The sequence below is a fragment of the Carya illinoinensis genome, chromosome 13 (genome assembly GCF_018687715.1).
Source record: "Carya illinoinensis cultivar Pawnee chromosome 13, C.illinoinensisPawnee_v1, whole genome shotgun sequence".
Classification (NCBI taxonomy): domain Eukaryota; kingdom Viridiplantae; phylum Streptophyta; class Magnoliopsida; order Fagales; family Juglandaceae; genus Carya; species Carya illinoinensis.
Genome location: NC_056764.1, coordinates 8,072,948 through 8,099,279, shown reverse-complemented (window position 1 = coordinate 8,099,279; position 26,332 = coordinate 8,072,948). Strand labels below are relative to the sequence as shown.

The 26,332-nt window shown below is 41.2% G+C and overlaps 1 pseudogene; it reads left to right on the top strand.

Moving 5' to 3' along the window:
• The first annotated feature begins 2,612 nt into the window (after nucleotides 1-2,612).
• Nucleotides 2,613-22,003, top strand: LOC122290906 (annotated as a pseudogene).
• The last annotated feature ends 4,329 nt before the right edge of the window (nucleotides 22,004-26,332 follow it).

Below are 26,332 nucleotides of genomic sequence, written 5' to 3'. Positions count from 1 at the left end.
GTTCGAGAACCAAACAACCTAAATATGTTAGGAAAGAGCCATATTTCAGTACTAAAGCTAGCTATGGGTCTCTCACTAGAGAAAAGTTACTGGTAGATTCTAAGGCTCATACGACAAAGTCATTCTTAATTTTCGTATATTCGTCATGATCGATCGATCCTTGTTTCCTCAGTACTATTTCCGTTTATTGTTTCGGAGCATAATAACTTGATGAATATAGGGATTAGATCTGCTACGTGTGCTAGCCAGAATGATCTTTCTAGGTCGACAAAAAATTAAAAGGTTGGTGACCATGGCCGTCTGATCGCTGCAATATTGCACTTACCTTATATATGCCAAGGCAGTTTACTGTTTACCACATGAGATCGAATGCCTAATTAGCTTCTGTTAATACATGCATGGTAAATAAATTAGCATATATACGAGTGGAAAAAATCTACTCATCATTTATACATTATATATCACACATAATTTTTTTTCTTATCAAATGTGTATTGTATAGATAATAAGTAGAAAAATTTATTTAACTTTAAGAAGAATAAAAAAAAAAAAAAAAAAAAAAAACAAGTATACTGTGTGATATATTATGCTGATGAGAATTTGAACGGGTCTTGAGGTTCATTTTACAACTACATAATTGAAATTCCAAATCATCACCCTCATTAATGTCCAAATCATCCATAACCCTCTTGTTTCTTCTTTGATCATGATGATATGAATCCAACGGTCAAGTAAATACTGCTATATCCTTTTACAGCCACTACGTTGAAATGAACAAGTGATAGTGCCACTTACTCTTCTTCCCAAATCTGTAGTAATCATTAACAGCAGTGTCAACGGTGAAAAATCAACTACGAACGACTACGTACAGGACCCTTAGCGCATATAAATCTATCTATTATAATTACATTTTTACCCCTGAGTTATGAGCAAGATATATCACTGAATTATATTTCACGACAATTTGATTAGCACGGTTTTCACATCTGACAACATTACAAACAGAATTTCACAATCTCATCCACCTCACTTCTTCTAAGTTGAGGAGTACAAATTTGCCCAATACTCAAACAAATTAACATCCAAGTACACGTGCAAATCTTCCCAATACTCAAAGCAGATTACAAGCATCTAAATAAACATATAACCATAATATTTTCTCAATAAAAGAGACAGAAATTATACTCTATGTGGAGGAGCTGTGTTGGGCAGTGGTTGCTTTTGGCCTCTGTGGGTGGCCACAGACTATCCGACGCATAGTGGAATCACATGGATCTAAACAAGATCCTAATAGAAAGTAGAAGATCCAACGAGATCCGAAGGGAGAGAGGGAGATATGTGTGGGGGAGATATCGGTGAGGCCATGGAGGGGGGGGGGGGGGTGGGGGGTGGGGGAGAGAGAGAGAGGCTCATGGTGGAAGAGAGGTGAGGGGAGGCTGTGACAGGGTGTGGTTGACTTGAGTTGGGCTGTGTCGCGGTGGCGCATTGTGGGATGTGAGGAATTTGGGGAAAGGAGGCACGGGCTGGGCTACTGCGGGAAGAGAGGGAGATCCGTGGGGGAGGAAAAGCCTTCGGTGAGATGGGGAGCCAGTAGATGGCTGGCTACGATGGTGGTGTTTGACGGAAGGAGAAGTTACAGTGAGGGAGGGGAATTGAGAGGAGAGAGGAATAAGGAGAGAGAGAAGGGGGCCGGCTGATAGGGGAAGGAGAGAAAGGAAAGAAGAGAAATAAGGGAAAAGGTAGGGTTTTGTGTGTTTTAATCTACGCAATTCATTTTAAAGTTTTTAGATACAATCCAACTATACAATCCAACTGTAAGGATTTTACACACTTAAAAATAATTAACTAAATAATAAAATAAAATAGAAAAAAATAAGAATAAAATTCAAATTTCGTTTTATTAAAATTAATCATCTTAACCATAAAATTAAATGATAAGTTTTATAAATATTTGTAAGAGAAATAAATCCATATAAATAATAGAGTTTTTAACATAAATTAAAATAATGAAGATCACATAATATTTTTAAATAAATATAATCACTTAAATAAAATGATTTTTTAAAAATATATTATTTTTGAGCTTCAAATATAGAAAAGCTTACTTTAAAATTAAGCTTAATTCAATAAGACAAAAAATGTCATTCCTTAAAATAATTTTATACATTTAAAATATTTCAAGATTTTAATTTTTCCTTAAAAAATCAAAATGTGCTGGAATTAAAATTTTTTGTTTATGTCTTTTTGTGGAAATTTATGTCCTTGGAATTATACCTCTTAGAACAATATTGTTTTACACTAATAGGTAATATGACTATTAAATATATCCATTAGTCAAATATGCTTATTCAAATATTTTTATTTATTTTAATTTTTAAATAGTTAAATAAGTGATTATTAATAAATTATATTTTTTTAATAGTTAAAAATGTTTAAAAACTACGTAAAAAAAAAAAAATTCATTTGTATTGGCGCTATCGAGCATGAACAGGAATGAATAATCTTTTTTCTTGTCTTCCGTGTTTAGTCCACGTGTATTGTGTATTGTTTTTTTTATCCTTCTATACTTTTTTTTTTAATATTTTTATTTTATTTTATTTCCGTTTAAGCGAGAGTTTATTTATCTTGTGGTGTAAATTGGTCGGGGGGTCGGCTGGGATAAGATGTGCCAGCCCCCTCATTTCTTTCCTCTTACTAACCCAACCTCTGTCCCTATCTGCCAGTACTCTACCATGGAGGGCCAAACCGAAACTGCATGAGGAAGCTTAAAGCGCGCGGAAGCTGGATCCAGAATTCGAAAGCCAAAACGAGCATCGAAAGGTTCTCGTTGCCGGAGACGGCCATATGAGGAAAGACGGTACCATTTTCGCCTGCCGCTCTCTCTGGCACAGCAAAATAGATGCCATTTTGCGTCTACTACTACTTCTGTTTTCGTGATTTATCGATTTTATGTTAGGTTCAAGAATGACATGGTTTCTTGCATTTATGTGATTCCTCTAATAATACAATCTTAATATTATCTATCTTTGGATAAGTTATGTGCGATTCCTCTGCAGAGCTGATCACAACGTAGTTTAGTAAGTGTCTCCGTATAAATATGAGTTTTTCTACATACAAGTAAAGTTACGTACTAATCTGCATGTCAATACTAATTTCTTTATACTTAAATTTTAAATTATTTTCAATAAAATCTACATTTTGTTTAATCACAATAGATTGATGCACATATTAATGCACAATTGTGCTTGCAACTAGATTTTTTCTAAATATATAAGAGATAGATATGTACAAACCCAATTAGATAAGTCTTTATAAAAAAAGTATATTCCACTTTAAAAAAGTGTAAAAAAATTATTTTTTAATAGTGGGATATACTCATTTTTTTTTTTACAAAAGACTTATATATGATTTGTTTATTTAAGATTTGTACGTCCTAGCATTACTCAAATATGATATAACTATGCTAGTCGTGAGTTTGCAAGCGCTATGCAATCACTTTGAAAAAAATAAATAAATATGAAATCTACATAAAAAAATTAATTTTTTACTATTGTTGATGCTGTGTTTCGCGGCCCCAATAGCTCCATGAAGGCCCTAGTGTCCGGCACCTGCAAAGAGGGAAAAGAGTGGGCTCCGGTGCATTCCTAAAACTCTTCGACGCTAAAGTGAGTTAGGAGCTCTTTGAGTTAAGGATGTATAGAAGGGAATAGAAATCAGGCCTTTTCCGTGGGTGAGATCGGGGTATTTATACCTGGCTTTGAGTTAAGGTCAAACATTCCACCTCCTTGCCGCTACGGCGTAGTGCCAGGCCTAGGTTGTGTCGTCCTAGGGGTACTCCGTTGCGTGTTCGTGTCTCCTGACACGCATTAAATGTGGCGTGTCTCTGGCCGGATGTGCCCGTAACAGAGTGTGTTCAGCCGCCTGTGCTCTGCACGATCACTTGTCCATGTACCTTTTTGTCAGGCCTTGGTTTCCCACTGAGGCCTTGGGGTAATCATGGCCTGCAACGAGCTTTTTGACCTCTTTAGGGCCTCAACTCGAGGGCCCTTCTGATGGGAGGGCACATTATGGGGTGGGCCAAGCCGCTCCCACATCGAGCCCCAGTGTCTTCCATCGGGCAGGCATTGACCTTGGGTCGCCGTGGGTCCCCCAACACACCTTCGTTTGGGGTCATTGGGGGCTTCGAATCGGGCCACTCCTGTTTACATTATCCAACTAATTCTCATCACAACGCATGATGGGAATTCAAAATTTTCTTGTCTCCTGTGCAGATGCTTTGACAAGTGTTTCGTTGCGACCTAATGCTTTGAATGGAGGGCCAGGAGGCGCGCCCTTGGGGTTTTCGACTCCTTGGGCTATTGGGTGACGACTCAGCTTCCCCTTCCTCACCACCGATTGGTTCGTGACCTCACGCGTCTCCCTCTCCTGTCTTCTCCCTTTTTGAATTGTTCCGTTGGCTAGGCTTTCGTGCCATGTCTCTTGAGAGGAGTGCATTCCCTCAGTTCCTACAATGCCTCTTCCTGACGACAGCTGATGGGACAGAGCCACCACTACTCATGCCAATTGGGATCGGCGTGCTGTTTCGCTGATGTCATTATTCTTAATGTCACTCCATTTCCTGTGCCTCTCTCAGAGGTCTTTGGCTATATAAGCCCTGCTCTCCCTCCTCCTTCCCTATTTCTGCAACTCTCTCTTGCATCCCCTTCCTTTGTGCTTCCTCTATTTTGCTTCTTTCTCTGTTTTTCGCAACGCCTCATTCCTCCTCTTGCTTTTCTGTTCCCTTCCACTTCCCGCCGTCTCCTTCCTTTCCGCCACCTCCCTTTATTCTCATGGCCCCAAAAACTTCCATCGAATCCCTTATCCTTTATTTCGATGGCAAACGCTGGATCTTGTGGGTCACTAGTGGGGATCTCCAAGCCTTTTGGACTAGGTACAACATTCCTTCGTTGGTTGTTCTGGAGGTTCCACGCCTGCAGGAACACGTGGTGACCTCAGATGGGGTGGCAACTCGGGTGACTCTTTACCCTTTGATGTTCGCTAATGGTGTTCACCTCCCATTTTGCTGCCCTATCTTGGAGGTTTCTCCATTACTTGGGATTGGCCCCGGCTTAGCTTAACCCTAACGCCTGGCAACTTATGGTGTCCAGTTGCATTATCACCAGGAAGGCCTTTATTGCGGTAAGTGAGGTATAACCCAACTTGACAGCTTGGGAGTTCTTGTTAGTGTACCGCATCAACTGTTGCCCAGGGAGCCTTTGCGGCTTTCAAGCATGGGTCCATGGCCAGAGGATTGCCACACTCAAGTCATGCCATTCGAGCGTCAAGGACTACACTCGGAAGTACTTCTTCATATTGGGCTCGGGCTGGGAGTTCAGCCAGCCTAACAAGAGTTTCCTTATCAAGGCCAGTTGGGGGCTCCTCCCCTCTTCGTAGAGTTTAGAAATCAGATTGACTCGAGAAGAAGGGGTGTGGATCACCACAGTGATGGCTTGGGTGTAGGCACACGATGTCGAGTCGCACACTGATTTGGCCTTTTCGACAGGAACACCTGTGAGTTCCTTCCTTTGCCCGGTTGCTTCCCCCAAGCCAGTATGGTCTTCTCGGATGAGGCACCATCTCCTCAAGGGAGGAAGTGGATGGCGGATCCTTCTGAGGATGAAGCCAGGTGGTCAAAGGCGTGTCACGACTGGTAGAGTTAGCACCCGGGGCCAAGCAGTTAGCAGACAAAGGTAGTCGGAGCCTGACATCGTCACTGGTATTTTACTAGGACCTATGTGTGGTTAAACATAGTTAGGATTGATTTGATTGCAATTGATGGTAGTATTGCATTATTGTTATTTTGGAGTAGGTCAAGTCATTGGGGTTGGTAAATTGTACACTGTTTGATTCAAACGAGTCCCTGTTTCTAGTAATTGTGGTAGTGCTTGAGAATTTAGCTTGGAAACTGAATTGTTACCCTAGTGGTAAGAGTAACAATTCTCATTAGAAATATTATTGTTCATACCAATGTAGATATAGAATACCTTTTAGTAATATGAGAAAGGATATTTAGGGTTGATGAATGGTATTCCACATATTTGGAGAATTGTTTTGATTCTGAGAATACGATGGAAATTGTGTTTAGAAGAGTAATTTGATTAGGAGAAGCTTTAGCCATAGTAGGATTCATTTATGATAAATAGTTTTACCACGCCACCAGTAAATGATTTCTGGCAAAGCACTATCTTTATGGATATATAGATTGATCTTCTTTTGGAGACTATTATATGGGGAGTAAAATCTTAGTCTTGAGGATTTATGTGAACATTAGGAGCAATTCATTTAGAGTTAGAATAAGTGATAGCTCATGATGGATAGAAGAGTTATGACAATCATAAGAGAGAAAGTCTCAAGTTTAAGTTATTAACTGGTCAGTTATCGAAGTACCACCTAGGAAGAGAACTGATTGTTGCGATTATAAAGAAGTAAGTTAGTCCTAGACCAGTAAAACTCCTTGAGGTTTTTATTAGTTTGAATATTACTGAGAGTTTGGATCATGTCACATATATAAAAATCCCTGAAAGACATAAAATGCCTAAAACTTCTAATCTGAATACATCCATAAATATGTATTCTATTAAGTTTTTTAAAAAAAAAATTGTCCCAAGAAAACTCAGAGGAAAGGCATTGTGCCCAACAGAGATCTCAAACCAAAGCCACGACCTCCAGTGTCAGCTCAAGTGTATGAAGTCACTATCTTGGAGAGACAGACACTGATGCCCCCAGAGCAAATGTCATTCCAGGTATATTTCTAAGACCATTATATTGTTAAGCTTAATTAAGATTGATTGGATATGCATGATTAACTGCATATTTATATAGATCATTGGATCATGATATACATTGAGGCTCCATAAGAGCTCATGAAAACTACACATATTTGAAATATAAATCTGAAATTATTAGATCTGAAATACCATCTCTTAAATACAATTAGTATTTCAGATTCATATTACGATTTTGTAAGAAGTGTGCATTATTAAAGGAGAAATAAAATGGAGCACATAGAACATCTACCAGAAGATAAAAACACAAATATGAATATTTGTGAAGTATTATTTTATTATCTCGAAGTAAAATTATAGAAATTTGAGACTCTTCGTCTCAATCTTTAAACGCTCTTACTCTTAAAAAATATGCATGCCCTTCCTATCTAAAGGAGTAGGCAATCGAAAAGAAGATTTAAGCAAGGATTTTAAATCTCTATTCTCTCGCTTTAATGCTTCTATCTTCATGTTGGACTCCAGAAGAAACCGCTGAAGGATAGAAATATTCTCGTTGAGTTTGTCAACCCCACCAGTCTTGGATTGTAGTCGCTGAGAATATGCGACAATGGTTGATGAGTATCGGGTACCGAGACTCACAAGCTCGTAGATAATTTCATCATCTGACTTATTAGTCAGATCATTATTCGATTGCATTATAGCACCTACGGTAGAAGCAGAACAACTGGTGAACGAGGTGCAGAATACCTCAGATATTGGTAATGAGAAGATTGCTGAGCAATTGAAAAAGTGAGAATGCAGAAAGAGATTGCAGAGTAAGAATGCAGACTAATTTCAAAAAAGAAAAGAATATGATATGCGAATAAAGATGAACTGAATAATTCTTTTATAGAGAAAATTATGACGAAGCATCTCTATTACTTCACAGCATCTCTCGTGAAGCATTTCTCTACAAGAGACAAGAACGATGTAGTATCATAGCTGCGGTGCCTGATAGCTACAAAAGAGCCAGGTAGTATCATAGCTGCGGCGCCTGACAACTACAGAAGAGCAATGTAGTGTCATAGCTATGTGGCGCTTGACAGCTACAGAAGACCTATAAAAATCCTACGGATCAGAGTTGTCTAGTCTAAAACAGAGGGCCACCGCTTTTGTTAGAGAGAGAGAGAGAGAGAGAGAGAGAGAGAGAGAGGTTAACGGCTTAATTTTGATGAATTCTCTACTAACTATGGTATTTACAAGAACACTTAAAGTATACTGCCTATGTTTTTCTAAGGAAGAGTTTCAGAAGATTATTTACTTGAAGTTTAGGTTTGGAAAGTATGTCGATACAACTTGGCCAACCTTATGGAAAGAAGTATAATATAATTGTTGGTTAAAGTAAGAGAGTTAAAAAAAGACACAATCTCAAAGGTAGATATATACGTGATAGATAGCAGGTTGGTAAGTAACACCTATTCCTTAACTTGTTATTTCTTATTTACTTCGATTTCGAGGACGAAATCTTTTTTTTTAGGAGGGGAGATTGTAACAACCCATTAGAAATTCAATTGTAGAATTTCTATTGACTTTAGGAACCTCGTGAAAACTCTATAAGTTTTCACGAATCCATTAATCATATAGGTTTTAGTCTAACTACATAGTGTTATTACTTATTATGGTATCAGAAGTGTGTTTTTGATTATTGGAGATAGTTAGAAGTGTCTAAATGTATTATGGTTTGTGCCATTAGACTCGGTGGGTTATTTAAGGTCTTATAGCGCAATAACTCTTTTTCATATTTTCGGATGAAAAGTCTGTTCAAAACTGTAGATATTATTGGATAAAAATATCTTGAGCTAATTTTTGTGGATATTATTGGATAAAAATATCTTAAGCTAATTTTATAGATATTATTGGATAAAAATATTTTAAGCTAATTATGTGGATATTATTGGGTAAAAATATTTCGAGTTGATTTTTGTAAATATTATTGGGTAAAAGAGTCCTACACTTAACTCTCACTCCGGGTAGGAGAGACCTACACTTAACTCTCACTCCGGGTAAGAGTGACCTACATTCAACTCTCACTCCAGTCTCATCTCTTCCATATCTCGTTCATAAGTATCTCCAGCCACCCCCTCATGAAATTATCTTCATTTACACTTTCCATTGAAAGAATACCAAACACTCTCTCGGACAGCTTTTAGGTGTTCTTTTGCATGCCCATTTCCAAGCTTTTGCAAGTGTTTTATCATAAAGTTTCCTTCATATAAGTTGTTTCTTTTTGAGTCTAGTTTATGTGGATATCTTATTTGTCCCATTTAAATGATCAGTCAAATATTGTGTAAACTATAGAAAGGTTATTCTGGGAGATAAACTGGAGAATATGTTATAGTTTGGAGTTTTTGACCAAGCTAATGGATAGATATTGGTCCAAAATTTTTATGAAGTATTGTTAACATGTGTATATGATTATTGGTTGAGAATTTTTGCATGATTAAAGGTTTTGATGAAAGATTTTCTTAGATTTAGCAACTTAGAAACTAGAAGAGGAAAAACAGTTTCTGTTTTGAGAAAGTTTAACTCTTTGGTGGTCTAAACCTATTCTAATGACTTTGATAATTTTATTGGAGGATCCTAAGCATCTTATATACATGTTATATTATTATTTTAAAGATATTTGATATTAATTTCAAAGATATGAAATTTTATGCAAAGAGATATTTAGATAAGCCAAAGTGTGGATGTTCTTGGCTAAATTTTTGTTTTGGTTAATTTTTAACCATGTGATCTTGAATTAGAAGCTTATATATGTTTTAGGACATCCTTTTAAACCATGTGATGGTTTGGTTTGAAGATCACATCTTTATAAGTCATAGATCAAAAGGTTAATCAAAACAAGTTAGAAACAAAAATCAATGGAAATAACATATAGGAATTTCGGCCCTATGGAGTTTTAATAGTTGTGATTAGTTTTAAATTTTTCTAAATTGATATTTGAGTTGAGGATAAAATTTACATAAGGCATGTAAAGTTTGGTGACTTTTGGAGTTAGTATGCAAAATCCTTAAGTTATGAGTAAAACGGTCATTTTTCTACATGTAGAGAATAAAATGGAAATTTTACTTTTTAAGTTAGTATTTTTCATATTTCAAATTATTAGTGACTTAGTACTAATTTTTAAAATCACTAATTACAGTCCCTCATAATCGCGCTTGAGGTTTTATAAGAAATGCGGAGATCGAGGTAAGTTAACTTTTAACTTACTAGCAGTCTACTGTGTATGTGTGCTAAGTAAAGGAACTATAGTATATGTATGTGTGTTATCATATATGTCATGCCATGCCAAGTTATCACGTAATTGTCTGTTATATAGAATTTATTCCGTCATCAGTTTTTATCTGTTACATAATATATTCTGTCATGTATTGCTGTACATTACAAGTACGTCATGCTAAGTATGCCATCTATTACATGTATGTCAAGTCATGTAATATTCACTGTTGCAAGTATGTCATTTTAAATATATTGTCTATTATATGTTATGCCATGTTACGGAATGTTTCTATCTCAAGTTGGTCATGTATTTCAAGTTATGTTCAAGTCACGTTATGTTACGTCAGGGTTTCAGTCTTTTCGTATTCTAGTCACATTTCATCTTGAGTTACATTCAGTTTCGTGGAGTCCACAACAACTGTGACACACAAAGTATGGAGTCACAGCAATTGTGACGCATACACTACGTGAGACACAGCAATTGTGACACGTAGAATACATGGGGCCACAACAAATGTGGAGTATGTATTTAACTACATTGTGACGCGTAAAATACATGGGATCACAACAACTGTGGAGTATGTATTTAATTGCATTGTGACTTCTAGAATATATGGGGCCACAACAACTGCGGAGTGTGTATTTATATGTAGAATACATGGAGCTACAACAACTGTGGAGTATGTATTTAACTGCATTGTGATGTGTAAAATATATGGGGTCACAATAACTGTGGAGTATGTATTTACACGTAAAATACATGAGACTACAACAACTGTGAAGTATGTATTTTTCATGTTAAGTCAAGTTTCAGAACAAGTTCATGATAAGTCAAGTTTCAGATCAAGTTCATGTCAAGTCAAATTCAGTTCATGTTTCAATTTAAGTTATGTCAATTATGCTATGTTGTACGTCAAGTTATGATTTAATTACTTATGAATTTGATTATGCATTCATGCTTTTACTGTCATCCATGCATCATTAGCCTGTGTGTAAGTTTTTTGTTAACTTACTGAGATTTGTAATCAAATCTCACTGTGGTAGTCCCAATTACCATTTCTCCCTAATGGTAGATCTTGTTACAGGACCTGAAGGAGAATCAGGAGCTAACCAACTAGACACAGTTGACTAAGCGACGGTGCGACGTCAATGTTAATATAGTAGTTAATGTAAATTACTACTTGTACGAATGAGTTGCATCTCTAGTACTTTTTGGATCATAACCATTTTGCACTAGCGTTGTGATCTTAGTTGTTCAATGGGTTTTTATGTATGAAGTATGTTTTAAGCATTTGTGATATTTTCAATTTGGTGCATAGTATTGCTAAAGAAAGAAAAAATTTATCCGCTGCGAATATTACATAATGTTAGATACATGTTAGGAACATTGCATATTATATGCCATGAACGAGGGTAGGTAACTTTATGTTGCATATCTCGATATTTCAAAAGTCCGTCAATCCCAAACGGAATTTGGGGGCGTCACACTAATCCCCCCGCATGGGGTAGCACAATGTCATACCTGAGCAAGTCGAGTGCCGCCATTGGGACTTCCTCTTCGACGGCCCCCCGCACGGTCCTCATGGAGCTTCCGGCCACTGGGCCCTCCTCTTCTACCAGCCTCCATTCTACCTTCGTTGAGTCGCCAGTATCCCTTTTGAAAGAAGAGGACGATTCGATCTTTGAGGCCGCATTCTTTCTTTGGTTCCTTTGCGCACCCTCCTCATCGCAGTGTCGGCAGGATGGAGCGGTTCGAGAGACATATGTATCTCCCAGGGATTCTCCGACTCCTTCCGAAGAAGAGACAGAAGTAGGAGAAGAGGAAGAAGTGGAAGAAGGAGAAGAAGAAGAGAAAGAAGAGGATGAAGAAGAAGAAGTGGAAGAGAGAAATGAGGAAGAAAGGGCCGCCGGGGGAGGGGGTTTAGGAGCGCGTAGGCTAGGTTTGTTGATCCCTCCACTGCTCTTGGGATGGGAGACCAGGTAGAAGTGCCGACAAACCACTCTTGCCCTTCTCCTTCCACCGAGGTTGGTTGGGTCGGCGAGGACCCCCACGACACTTAGGAGGGCCAGGGCTCTGGCTCTGATCTTGAGAATGACTATGCGGTGGCTATCGAGTAGACCACCTAGAATCTGTGATCCACCTTCGCTTAGGGACGGTTTCGTGCCCTATTACCTCACTTGGTTTTGGATGCCTAAGCGTCCCATTCCCACTTACTCCCTTTATTTATTTTTTGCAGGCCATGGATTAGTTAGCGGCAATGGTGGGTGAGGAGCTCAGAGATTTATCTTAGGCCAACTGTCAGCTTGCAACCTTAGTTCGTTTTGGACATTATAATTGAAGCAGATGGTTCGACGAAATGAGGAGCTCGATTCCAAGTGCCAAGGGTTTATTGAGGAGATGGAAGACATGCAAAAGCTCATCCAAAGCCTAGAGAAAGAGGCTACAAAGAGCGAGCACCAGAAGGAAGACCTAAGGAAATGACTCGTTGATGTTGAGAACGATGGGTACAAATTGGCTTCCTACAGCAAGTGGCTTGAGACAGACTACGATATGGTTGAGTGGAACTTGGCCGCTCAAGAAGCCGAACTGGCCAAGACCCAAGTGAGGTTGAAGTAGTTCCAACGGGACCACATCAAGGCTTGTAGACAACACTCAAGGCTATTGTCCTTTAGCTTCAAAATCATCATGGAGGCGTAGCACCTAAAGGGGGGTTAGGTCGGGCTGAGGAGGAAGTCAGTGGGCTAAAACAGAAGGTGTCATAGAAGAATGTGAGTTGAACAAAGTGAGTCTTCTGGCGCAAGACCTCACGATCATGGGCCTAAGGTCAAACCACGAGGGTGTGGGTTGGAATGCTGTAGAGATCAGGACCCAGATCGTAAACAGCAACACCATTTGGGATATAGCTTGGTCATACGGTTATCGAGAGAGCCTCAAATGGCTACTAGAACACTTGTTGGTGCATCTTGAGTTCGATCTGTGCACGCTAAACTTGGGATCTCTAAAGCCTGATCCCCAAGCTAGGGCTTATTGAAAGAAGTTCGTGTAGCCAGGGTATGCCCTTTCCCAGCAGTCAGTTCTGACCCGCCTCCCTAATGACCAACTTAGGACCTCCACACATCTTCTTTGTTGTTCTTTTTTTTTTTTAAATGTACTTGAATGCTGTTGTTCGCATAATTAATGAGAATCCCTTTGGCCCTATGTACGCGTTCTACTTCTCACCTTCCTTATTACTCTCTTTCTTTTTTTTTGGAACGAGACAAGTCTTTTAGGAACTCGTTTTCGATGCATGTTGAGTCTAAGGACTCGTTTTTGTTGGATAGGGGGTTGGCAAGGCCTTACCCTGTAGTGAGTCTAGGGACTCGTCTTTGATGCGAGTTTAGGGATTCGGCTTCGTTGGACCAGGGGTCTACAAGGCCTTATTTGGCCATGAGTCTAGGAACTCGACTTCGATGCGAGTTTAGGGACTTGACTTTATTGGACGGGGGTCGGCAAGGCCTTACCCCACAGTGAGTCTGTAGGCTCGACTTCAATGCGAGTTTAGGGACTCATCTTCAATGTGAGTCTAGGGACTTGGTTTTGTTGGACGGGAGTTTGGCAAGGCCTTATCCCACAGCGAGTCTAGGGACTTGTTTTCAATGTAAGTCTAGCGACCGGCTTTGTTGGATAGGGGGTTGGCAAGGCCTTACCCCAAATTGAGTCTACGGACTCGATTTTGATGCTAGTCTAGGGACTCATCTTCGATGCGAGTCTAAAGAATCAGCTTTGTTGGATAAGGGGTCAGCGAGGGCTTACCCCGCAACGAGTCTAGGGACTCAACTTTGTTGGATGGGGGATCAGCAAGGCCTTACCCTACAGCGAGTCGTGGGACTTGACTTTTATGTGAGTCTAGGCACTCATCTTCGATGTTAGTCTAGGTACTTGGCTATGTTGGACTGGGGGTCGGTAAGGCCTTACCCCACATGAGTCTAGGGACTCGACTTCTATACGAGTCTAGGGACTAATTTTTGTTGGACAGGGGGTCGGCAAGGCCTTACCCTGCAGAGAGTTTAGAAACTCAACTTTGTTTCCAAATTCGGTTGACAGAGGGTTTCAAAAAACTGTTCGAATATTCTCATTCATAAACTTGGGTCGGCATACAAGATATTGCTATTTATGCAAAATATTTCTTCAAGTGCTTGGTGTTCCATGAGTGGGGGAGCTCAAGTCCCTCGCTGCTCTTGAGACGATAGGAGTCGGGGATGGTTACTCGCAATTGCCACATAAGGCCCTTCCTATTGCGGCCTAGCTTCCCTTTCTTATAGGTAGTGACTCCCATTTACTTCAGCACCAGGTCCCTCACTCTAAAGGGGCACGATTTGACTCGTTTGTTAAAATACCATTCCACCTTTCGCTTGTCACTTGCTGTTTGTATGGACGACATTTCCCTCCTTTCTTCCAGGAGGTCCAGCTCTTCTACCAATCTCTCGTTGTTGGAAGGGTCAAAGTGTTGCATACGATACATAGGCATCCTGACTTCTAATGGGATTATCGTCTCTCTCTCTCTCTCTCATAATTGAGGATGAAAGGTGTCTCTCTGATTGGGGTCTGGACGATCGTTCGCTATGCCCATAAAACTCTAGTCAGCTCCTCAGCCCATGCCCCATTCTGCATTCCGAGCTTCTTCTTGAGAGCAGAGAGGAGGGTTTTGTTGGCCTCTGCCTGACCATTGGCTTGGCGATGAGTATTTTACCTTGATCCCAAGCTCTGCACACCATTCTTGGTAATGCAAACTATTTCTCATCCGACGCAAAGGCTTAAGGTATGCCGAACCTACACACCACCGAGCTCTATAGGAATTTCGTGATAGTCCGAGAGGTGACACTTGTGAGGGCCTATGACTCGACCCATTTTGTGAAGTAGTCGACCACTACCATTACAAGCTTGGCTCTTCCTCTAGCGATCGAGAATGGACTGATTAGGCCTAGACCCCATTGGGTGAAGGGCCATGGAGAGGTGATCAATGTTAATTCCCAGGGGCAGTGCGGCCCCGGCCCGTGTTCTTGACACTTCAGGCACTTCCTTGTGAAACTTTCGACATCTTTGAGGGAATGGGGCCAGTACTACCCTACTCGGGTGACCCTCGCAACTAGTGCCATTCCTCCAGTGTGGCTCCCGCAAATCCCTTCATGAATTTTCGCTAGCATACACTACACCTCGTTGGGTGACAGGCACCTGAGGAGGGGTTTGAGGAAGCCTCTCTTGTATAGGATCCCATCAGTAGGGTGAACCCGCCTGCTCTGTTCCTGACCTTTCGAGCCTCTTCTGCATCCTTGGGAAACTTTCCCTCCTACAAGAAGTTCTTGATGTCCATTGCCCATTTGGGAGATGCTACCTCAGTCCCGAGTTGGTCGATCCCATTGGATGGGTTGTCGATTCTTTTGACAACAGTCTGTTCTCAGAGGGGGAGCTCCTCTTGTCCTGACATAGTCTTTGCCAACTGATCTGCCTTTTGGTTCTCCCTCCTCGGGACCTGCTAGAGGCAAAAGCAACAGAATCGGTCATGCTCATTGTAGAAAAGTTGGAGGTATTTCTTCAACCTTTCCCTCTTCACGGAAAATTGTCCCAGAACCTGGCTAATGACTACTTGGGAGTCGGCCCTTACTTCCACTTTTTCAGTTCCCAACACTTTTTCATATTCGGCCTCATTGTTGGTCGCTCTAAAGGTCAGCTTGACTGTGTAGTTGTGCTCCTCCCCTTACTCCATTACTATGCGCACCCCCACGCTCCCATCAGCCCAGCAAGACAAGTTGTCTACGTAGACCTACCAGGACTTCCCAAAGGGTGCAGTTGGCATTTCTTCTAAAAAACTGGTGAATTCTATGACGAAGTCTGTTAGCACTTGTCCTTTGATTGCAACACGGGGTCGAAACTCGATGTTGAACTCACCAAGCTCAATTGCCCACTTAGCGAACCAACTCGAGGTGTCTGACTTCTGCAGGATCTTTTTAGGGGGCACTTCAGTGAGTACCTTCAACAAGTGGTCTTGGAAGTAGCATCTCAGTCTCCTCGCTGCAACCACTAGCATGAATACCAACATCTCTATCCGGGGGTACCTAGCTTTCGCTCTTTAGAAAGCTCGACTCATGTAGTAGACCAGCCTCTGTGTCTCGGAATAGTACCGCCAAGGCCGTGTGTGGGGACATGGCCAAATACACGGTTAGGTCCTCTCTTAGTTTCATTTGGCTGAGGAGAAAAGGATGAGCCAGGTATCTCTTTAGGTCGGAGAAGGCTTCTTCGTAGGTAGCATCCCATTCCTGGGCCTTCCTTAAAACTTTGAAGAATGGGAGGCACCAATCGGGGTTGATTGAGCGATGAAGTGGTTAAGGGCCGCCACCTTTTCTGCCAGTCTTTGCACCTCGTAGAGGTTGCAAGGAGGAAGCATTCCTATTATCACCTCGATCTTTTTATGGTTAATCTCGATCCCTTTCTCAGAGACCATGAAGCCCAAGAATTTTCCCGACTCAACTCCAAATGCACCCTTCTTCAGGTTGAGCTTTATCTGGTATTGTTGGAGGATGGTGAAGGCCTCTCTGAGATTTGCCAGGTGTAGTTTAGCCTTCTTGCTCTTCACTAGTAGGTCGTCCACATACACCTCCATGTTCTGGCCGATCTGTTGTTTGGACATTCTATTGACTAGCCATTGGTAGGTGGCCTTGACATTCTTGAGACCAAACGACATGGCCTTATAACAGTACAGCCCTTGATCTGTGATGAAGGTTGTCTTCTCTTCGTTGGCCAGGGTTCATCATGATTTGATTATACCTGGAGTATGCATCCATAAAGCTGAGGAGAGGGTGCCTTGCCATCGAGTCTACGATTAGGTCGATGCGGGGCAGGGGAAAGCTGTCCTTCATGCAAGCTTTGTTCAGGTCGATGAAGTCAACACACATCCGTCACTTTACATTTGCTTTCTTTACCAGGACTACATTGGAGAGACATTCTAGGTAGTGTACCTCCCAGATGAATCCCGCCTCTAAGTGGTGATCCACTTCCTTGGCTATGGCTGCATACTTTTCAATGTTGAAGCTCCGTCACTTCTACTGTTATTTCTGGGCCGCTGGGTCAACGTAGAACTGGTGTTTGATGACCGAGTTATCTATCCTGGGCATCTCTCGTGGCTCCAAGCAAAGACATCTTGGTGCTTGAAGAGGAGGCATTTCAAGGCTTGCCTCATCCTTGGGTCTAGCTTCATCCCAACCCTTCGTCGCTAACTTCCTCATCCCACTCGACCAGGTCAGGTGGCGAAGGTGACTCGGTCTCCTTCACTGCTCCTGCGACATTCGTTACTACCTTGACTTTGTGCCTTAACTCACGGGCATAACACTCCTGAGCTAGGACCTGTTCACCTCGAACTTCTCCCATTCCCATGTCAGTGGAAACTTCATCTTGAGGTGGTAAGTAGAGGTCACGACCCTCAGACTATTCAGAGTGGGGTGACCTAGTATCACGTTATGTTAGAACGTTCTTAGAGCTTTTTCGACCAGGACGAATAGTGTGACAACCCCCTGGACTGTACCACGTTGCCTGTGAAGCCCTTGAGTGGTACAGGGGCCAGAAGGAACCGGTCGGGGCTGAGTCCCATTCTGAGGAATGCTTCCTAGAAAAGGATGTTTGCCGAGCTTCCATTGTCCACCAGAATCATTCAAGTGGTGAAATTTGTTACTTGCATCATCACCATTAGTGCATCATCATGCAGGTGGAGGATTCCTTGTTTGTCTTTTTTGTTGAAGCTTATCGTAACTCCCTGGGCTGACCGCTGGGTCCTAAACAGGACTCTACCCATTGTGAAGACTTCCTCATAGCATGCTCTTCAGGCGTGTGCCCTCCAAGCCGATGAGGTGGTTATTTCCCCAGCATATCCTCCTGAGATCGTGTAGATTTCCACAATCTGCCCTTCTGCTATTGGGAAAATCCTACAGCGGCGGCTCCTTTAAACCTCCCTCTTCGCTTCGTATCCCCTCGGGCTAGCTTCTTGCCGGGCAACTTGGGGCATTCTTGCCGATCCTTGGACTGATGCCTTTGACTCATCAGGTCCTCCTCTTGCCTCATCTTCAAGGCGTAGCAATCCATGACATTGTGTCGGTTAGTCATGTGGTATTGGCAGTATTGGGGACCCATTGTTTCCCGACCCGGGTTCCTTCGTGGGCTTGACTTTCTCTCCCCTTCCACCACCAAACTGGAGTGCATTCGAGGTCCACCTCACGACTGCGCCCAGGCTTCTCCCTTCATCTTTGCCTTAGATCCACCTTTCTTTCCACCCTTGCAGCTGTTATTTCCCTTTTTACGGCTGCCTTAAGGTCTGCTTATTCCATTTTTGATCGTCGTGGGGCAATCAGGGCTTCAAAGGTATCCTCTGCGTTAATGAACTTGACTGCCCGGTTCACGAACTCCCTCAACGTGGTCGGGGTCCAGTTGGCTATCTCTGTCTTGAAGGGGTTCATGGGCAAGATTCCTCCAAGAGGGCTGTTAGAGTAATCGTCTTGTCTTGATCGTCGATAGACATTCACTCCCAATTGAAGCGGGCGAGATACAACTTTAGGCTCTCGTTGTCTCATTGTTTCATCGTTAGGAGCCACACAGTTGGCCATCTCCTCTTCCATCTTGCCATGAATTGTGTTATGAAAGCTTGGGCCAACTCATTGAAGCTCCCTACGATTCCGGGTGGCAGAGTCCCAAACTAGGTCTGGGCAGCTCCTTTCAAGGTCAGGGGGAAGGCTCAGCAAACAACCTCCCTTGGGAAACCATGTAAGGTCATGTGGGCTCTTAATGTATCGACATGCTTCAAAGGGTCCTTGGTCCCATCGTACAACTCCATCTGAGGGACTTTGAACTTCGGCGGGAGAAGTACTGCCATGACTTCGACCTTGTAGGGTAAGTTGGTGTTGACAAGTAGCTGGTCCACTGTGGATGGTGCACCGAGCCGCCTGGCTATCTCTGCATATTTATCGCCCAACTCCTAGAGCTTGAGGTGCATCTTGCATCTCTCCTCATCTGCCACTATGCTCGCTAGGTCACGCCGTGAGTCAACATGCTTATTATCGTTGGGTTCTCCCCCTTACCAGCTCTTTATTGGTTCTTCGTAGTGATGCATTCTCTTGGTAGAGAGTGCCCATATCTTTTGTGAGCTTCCTTATTGTTTCCTCCATCTCTGCTAGCCTTGCCCCCATTACTCCGTTTTGACTCTCCCCTTGCCTCGTAACCTAGGATCGTGTCGCTACTAGCATACGAAGTACACGCTTATAAGGAAATGATAATCCCACAGACAACGTCACTGTTGATGTCGTGTTTTGTGGCTCGAGCAGCTCCATGGAGGCTCAAGTGTTCAGCACCTACAAAGAGGGAAAAGAGTGGGCTCCAGCAAAGTCCTAAAACTCTCCGATGCTAAAGTAAGTTAGCAGCTCTTTGAGTTAAGGATGTGTATAAGGGAATAGAAATTAGACATTTTCCCGTGGGTGAGATCGGGGTATTTATACTCAGCTTTGGCTCTGCTGTCGAGGGAGATCGTGGGGTGTCAGGTCATGCCCAGGTCAGACTTGTCACCTCCCTGCCGCTACAGCATGTTCAGCCATTGGTACTCTACACAGTCACCTATTTGTGTACCTTTCTGTTAGGCCTTGGGGTAATCATGGCTTGCAATGGGCTTCTTGACCTCTTTAGGGCCGTAACCCGAGTGCCCTTTGATGGGTGGGTGCGTTATGGGGGTGGGCCTCGACCTTGGGCCACCATGAGTCCCCCAACGCACCTTCGTCTAGGGTCATTGTGGGCTTTTGGATTGGGGCATTGGGCTTGGGCCCCTTCCTCCTTACAAGTAGATCCTACTCTTTTTCAAAGTGACTGTACAGCGCTTACGTATTTCACGACTGTATGCAGTATTACTCTTATAAATAATTCTAAATACACAACTCCAATTTGAATAAAGTTGTAAAATCATTGTAACTTTATTATTTTCCTATACACGCCGATTTTTATCGACACATACGTTCATTTGACCCACTTCAACTCAAGCACTTTAAAATTTAAATCGATCACATTTGTTATGTTTTAGTATGAAATTTTTCTCTAAAGATGTTTTGATTTTCTCATTTCTCAATTTACGTAGAGGCTCTATGTAATTTTTCAGTGCAATCATCGATCAAACCTTGTTCAAACCACTGGGTTTATGAGGTTTTCCTAAGTTTTAGAGGCACAGACACCCGTAAGAATTTTACTGATCACCTCTATTCCGCCTTGGTACGAACTGGAATTCGGACATTCTGCGATGATAATGAGCTTCCAAGAGGGGAGAATATATCCAAGGAACTAATCAATGCAATCCATGGGTCAAGGATTTCCCTTGTAATTTTCTCCAAAGATTATGCCTCTTTTAGTTGGTGCCTTGATGAGCTTGTTCAGATCCTTCATTGTAAAAGTACCATGAACCACATTTTTATCCCGATATTTTACCATGTCAATCCCTCTGATATGTGAAAGTAGACGGGAACTTTTGCCGAAACATTTGCTAGACATGAAGAGAGATATCATGAAGATATGGAACGAGTGCAACGTTGGAGAGCAGCTTTGATTGAAGCTGCGGATTGTTCTGGCTTGGATCCCCAGGGCGATGCAAATGGGTACTATTTTAAGCAAGATCTTGTGTTTTTCATGCCCTTTTATTGGTTGAATTTAGTACTTTTTCATTGAGATCTTAGATCATGAAAATAATTTACTTGACATGATCTTTAAAAAAAAAATTAATTGCATGCAAACTCTATAAAAACTTACTTGAATGGTAAAGGTATCAATTTTTTTTTTTTCTATTGCTAATAAATTGAGATGATAACACTCATAATTTTTTTTCTTTGTTCTCTCTCCTCATACTTATTCCACTGTTCTTTTTACCATATGAATTGATTTGATCAGGTATGAAGCAAGGTTCATCGAGAAGATTGTTGAACAAGTTTTGTATAAATTGAACCCCATTCGCTTGAATGTTGTCGAGCACCCAGTAGGAATAGATTTTCATGTTGAAGAAATGAAAACTTTACTACAACTTGGAACAAGTACTACTGAACTTCTCATCATGGGTATGTATGGGATGGGTGGAATCGGTAAGACAACCTTAGCTAAAGCTGTCTATAACCATATATGTGATGGGTTTGAAGGAAGCAGTTGTCTTTTAAATGTTAGAGAAGTTTCAGAACAATCCAATGGTCTAATTCAGCTACAAGAACAACTTCTTTTTGATATCTTGAAAGTGAAAATCTTGTTGATTGGTAATGTTGACAAAGGAATCAGTTTGATTAAACAAAGACTTCACCGAAAAAGAATTCTTATTGTTCTTGATGATGTGGATTGACTTGATCAAATATATGCATTAGTCAAAAATGGTGAATGGTTTTTTGGTCCTGGAAGTAGAGTCATTATAACGACTAGAGATGAACATTTATTGGTTAAACTAGGAGTAAATTACTCCTACAAAGTTGAAAATATGAATCATTTAGATTCTCTTGAGCTTTTTAGTTGGCATGCCTTCAACATGCCCCATCCAGAAGAAGACTTTCGTGAGATTTCCATTGCTGCAGTGGATTATGCCGGCGGGCTTCCATTAGCACTAGAAGTTTTGGGTTCTGATTTGCGGGGAAGAAGCATTATTAAATGGAAAACTACATTGGAAAAATTTAGAAAGAGTCCAGATGTCCAAATTCAGAAAATACTTGGAATAAGTTTCAAGTCACTAGACCATACTACAAGGGAGGTGCTTCTAGATATTGCGTGTTTCTTTACGGGTGTTAACATAGACTATGTCTTCAAAATATTGGAGGAATGTGGTCTTTTTCCAGATATTGCTATCAATATACTTGTTCAAAGGTCTCTCGTGAAAATTGATTATCCGAATTTAAGGATGCATGATCTTATTCGATCATTTCTGAAGAATTTTGAGAAATTCTATCTCACAGGATGAGATAGAGTGGTGTGTTGTATTCCATATATAACAATGTTATAGAGTCGCTTTGGTGGACTTATACAAGGAAAGCTAAAATTATGTCAAGCCTAAAATAATCTGCAGCAAGTTAAGCATTTACAAATAAACATAACAGCTGGTCTATCCGTGTGGAGGATTATATTGCCTGATATCCTCCTCTATTTCCTTAGTATACGTAGTTGACTTGCGGTTCCTAAAACCATGGTTCTTGATTTTAGGAACATTGTCGTCACTCCCCCTCAAACATGGTTGAGGATCAGTTAGGAGGCCAAGTTTGAATCGTAGAGCTTAAAATTGAGCCTTTGGAAGAGGCTTCGTGAAGATATTGGCCGGCTGATTTGAAGAAAACACAAATCTGGTTCAAGAGAACCAAGTGCCACCCTTTCACAAACGTAGTGATAGTCAAGTTCAATATGTTTCATGTGAGCATGTAGAACTGGGTTAACAGTCATATAAAGAGCAATGAGATTATCACAGTGAAGTGAAGGTGGCTTTGACAAAAAAAATTCCCAAATCTTGCAAAAGGACGGAAAGCCATGCAAGTTCAGCTTTTGTCGATGCCATGGAGTGGTACTCTGCCTCAGTACTTGAGCAAGCCACTGTGGTATGCTAATTTTCACTCTAAGAGATGCAATTTGCACCAAGAAAAGTGTACAACCCTGATGTGGAATGATGAGTTAGGGGGCACTCGCCTAGTCTGCATCAAAAATACCATAGAGGTCTAGACTGTTGTCAGCATGGAGATGAAGTCCAAAGTTTGCAATACCTTTAAGGTACCTCGAAATTCTTTTAACAAGTTGATAATGGGTTACTGTCGGTGACTGCATAAATTGACATGCAAAATTCACACTGTATGAGATATCGGGCCTAGTGAAAGTGAGATATTGAAGACCACTTAGGGTGCTTCTATACTTTGTGGGTTAAAAAAAAGCTTAGAGAAAGACTTGAAATGTCAGCCTTTTGAGGGCATGGGTGTGGCGTTAGGCTTTCAGTTAGCCATGTCAAAACAGGATAAAAGATCAAGAGCATACCGATGCTGGGTGAGGAAAATGGTCTGGCCTAACCTGTGCACTTCAATGCCAAGAAAGTGATGAAGGTAACCAAAATCTTTGATGGAAAATTGTTGACTCAACAGTTGAATCAGCCACTCAATTTGAGTGGAGTTGTCACCCGGGACCACCATATCCTCAACATACAGTAGCAAGATAAGTATAACTTTAGTGGAATGACACACAAAAAGACTAGGATCAGTTAGACTTGAGTAAAAACCAAGTTGGAGAAGAAACTCACTTAGCCTATCGAACCAAGCTCGTGAAGCTTGTTTAAGCCCATAGAGAGCTTTATGGAGCTTGCACACATAGGATGGATTGTCAGGATCAACATAGCTTGGTGGTTGTTGCATGTACATAGGTGTGGTTAGATTTCCATGAAGGAATGTGTTTTTGACATCCAATTGTTAAAGATCCTAGTGTTTAACAACTACAATACTCAATACAACATGAATGCTAGTAGGACTAACAACTGGAGAAAAAGTCTCAAAAAAATCAACACCATCAATTTGAGTAAATCCTTTCACAACAAGCTGAGCTTTGTGTCATTCCAAGGTTCTATCAGGTTGTAGTTTGGCCTTGTAGACCCACTTGCAACCTATGACATTCATTTCCAAGTGCTGTGGGACTAAAGTCCAAGTATTATTGTTAGCCAAAGCAATTAATTCCTCTTGGATGGCTGTAGCCCAACCTGAATGTTTCTTAGCTGACACAACGGAATTGGGCACGATAGGGATGGATGAGACAATGTGCAAGTGTGCATATTTTGGATTTGGTTTACGAAAACCTATTTGTGATCTGGTAACTATGGTAGGTTGAGGTTGTAGAGGGGATGGTGGTGCGGAATGAGGTGGACTGAGGGAGTCCAATGAAGGCTCACTTGTTGCTGCTATGACAGACCCACTGGCACTTATTGGTGATGTTGCATCAGTTGCAGAAAAAGATAGTGGAGAAGGAGCAAAGGCAGTAGTAGTAGGTAGTTGGTCATTCCATTCAGAAAATGTTGAGGGCTCCCCCTCAACTTCAGTTTTCCCGTAGAGTTGTGCTGGTTGAGAATATGGTAAAACAAATTCATCAAAAACAACATGGCGTGAAATGTAAATTTGTCCTATGGGGGGATACATGCACTTGTAACCTTTATGTTTAGTGCTGTAGCCGATGAAGACACATGTGAGGGATTTTGGATCCAACTTGTGATTCCTATAGTCACCAAGATAAGGAAAGCACCATGAACCTAAGACTCAAAGAATACCATAGTCTAGATGTTTCTGATGGAAGCGAAAGAAGGGTGAGTCCATATTTAAGGATTGTGAAGGCAGCCTGTTAAGTAAGAACATTGTTCTTGAACAACAATTAAGCCAGAACAGTTGGGGTTGATTAGCATGGAATAACATGGATAGGCCTAATTCCGTAATACATCAATGCCTTCTTTCACCCTTCTCATTTTGTTATGGGTATATAGATTGGTGCCGAATACCATTTTCCAGCAAATAGTTAGTGAGGGCTTGACTTGAGAGTTCTCCAACTTCATCAGATTGGAAGATGCATATTTTGGCACTATATTGGCATTCAACAAATTTGTGAAAATGAACAAGTTTGTCAAAAACTTCTGACTTATGTCAAAGAGGAAATAGCCATGTGAAACTTGTATATTCATCCACAAATATAGCATAGTACTGACATTTTTCCCTCGAGATAACAGGGGCTGGACCCTAAAGATCACAATGAACCATGTAAAAGGAACCTGAATATTATTATCATGAGGCAAGAAAGGAAGCTTGCTAGCTTTGCCCATTTGGCAGCTGGTACAAATCTCAGTTATTTTGGAATTAGAATCATAAGAAATAAGGTCTTGATTACAAAGATAATCAAAGACTTTTGTATTGGAATGTCCCAAACGTAGGTGTTAACAAGGTTTATTGGCCTTCCGGAATAAAGTTAAAAAATAGGCTACAGATCCATTATGGTTGGCAGAGTTGGGCAATTTATTATAAAAAATATAGAGGCCCTTCTATTTCCCTCCCATCGCCATTATCCTCTGTGTGGTCCTATCCTTTATCACAAAACAACTTCACCAAACTTGCTAATAGATAATAGATCTTTCTTAATATAAGGTACCACAAGAAAATCATTCAGACAAAGTTGTGAAGAGCCTGTACCAATAGTGGCTCGTCCTACATGTGTAATGCGCAAAACCTCGCCACTCCCAATCATGACACCCTCAGAACCATTGTAAGTTGTAAGAGTTTGAAGATTACCTGCATTATTAGTCATATGATCTGTAGCACCAGTGTCAGGATGCCAAGTGATCTCTAGATTAACATCCACTTTAGAGCTGCAACATTCTGAGGAATGCTATCGTATAAGAATGGTTAAATTGATTAAAGTATTTGATGGTTGTGTGGTTTGTTTTGTTACAAATATGATAGATAAGAGTATCATCCTTGGTTGCAGGTGGATTGGATCTCTAGGAGGTATTGCAGGATGAACCACATGATTGATGAGACTTTGAAGGCTTGGAGCTAGTCTGGTTGCCTTGAACAAAGCCACAACCCTTTGAACTAAAAGACTGGTTCCCTTGGTTTCTCTTACTTATGTTTCCTTTATGACCATAAAACACCATTGGTGAGTATGCTTGCGTATCCAATTTATATATATCTCGGAATAGCTTTCCAAGAGAGTGACAACTTCATAATAAGGAGGGATTGGAGGGCAAAGCATGGTGGCTGTGAAGACTTCATAGTCTTTCCAAGGCCATTAAGAAGCCACCAAGACTTCATATGATCTAGCACTGGTTTGCCAATGGCTACCAATTCATCACATATAGTTTTGAATTTTTGCAAGTAGACACTAAGAGTATCTAATCCTCGATTGATGGATGTGAGCCTTTACTTGAGAGCAAGGCTATTATCAGAAGAGACACGAGAAAAAGCATACACCGATGCATGCCACACTTCGACAGTTGTGGTAAGTCCAACCACAATGCGGAGAACCTCCTCAGATAAGGTGGTCGTGAACCATCCTTTAACCAAACGATCTATTTTGGTGAGGTTCAGAATCACCTCCAGCGATCAATTGAGGTGGAGGTTGAGTTTCACTTGTCACAAATCCTTGAAGATCATACCTTTCAAGGATGTTGAGCATTTGAGTCTTCTAAAAGAAGGAAGTTCGTGGATGAGAGGTGGAGAGACACAAAATTTGCAATATTTTGTGTCATAGGGTAGGGGTATTCTTCAGTGAGGGCGGGGTTGAAGGAAAG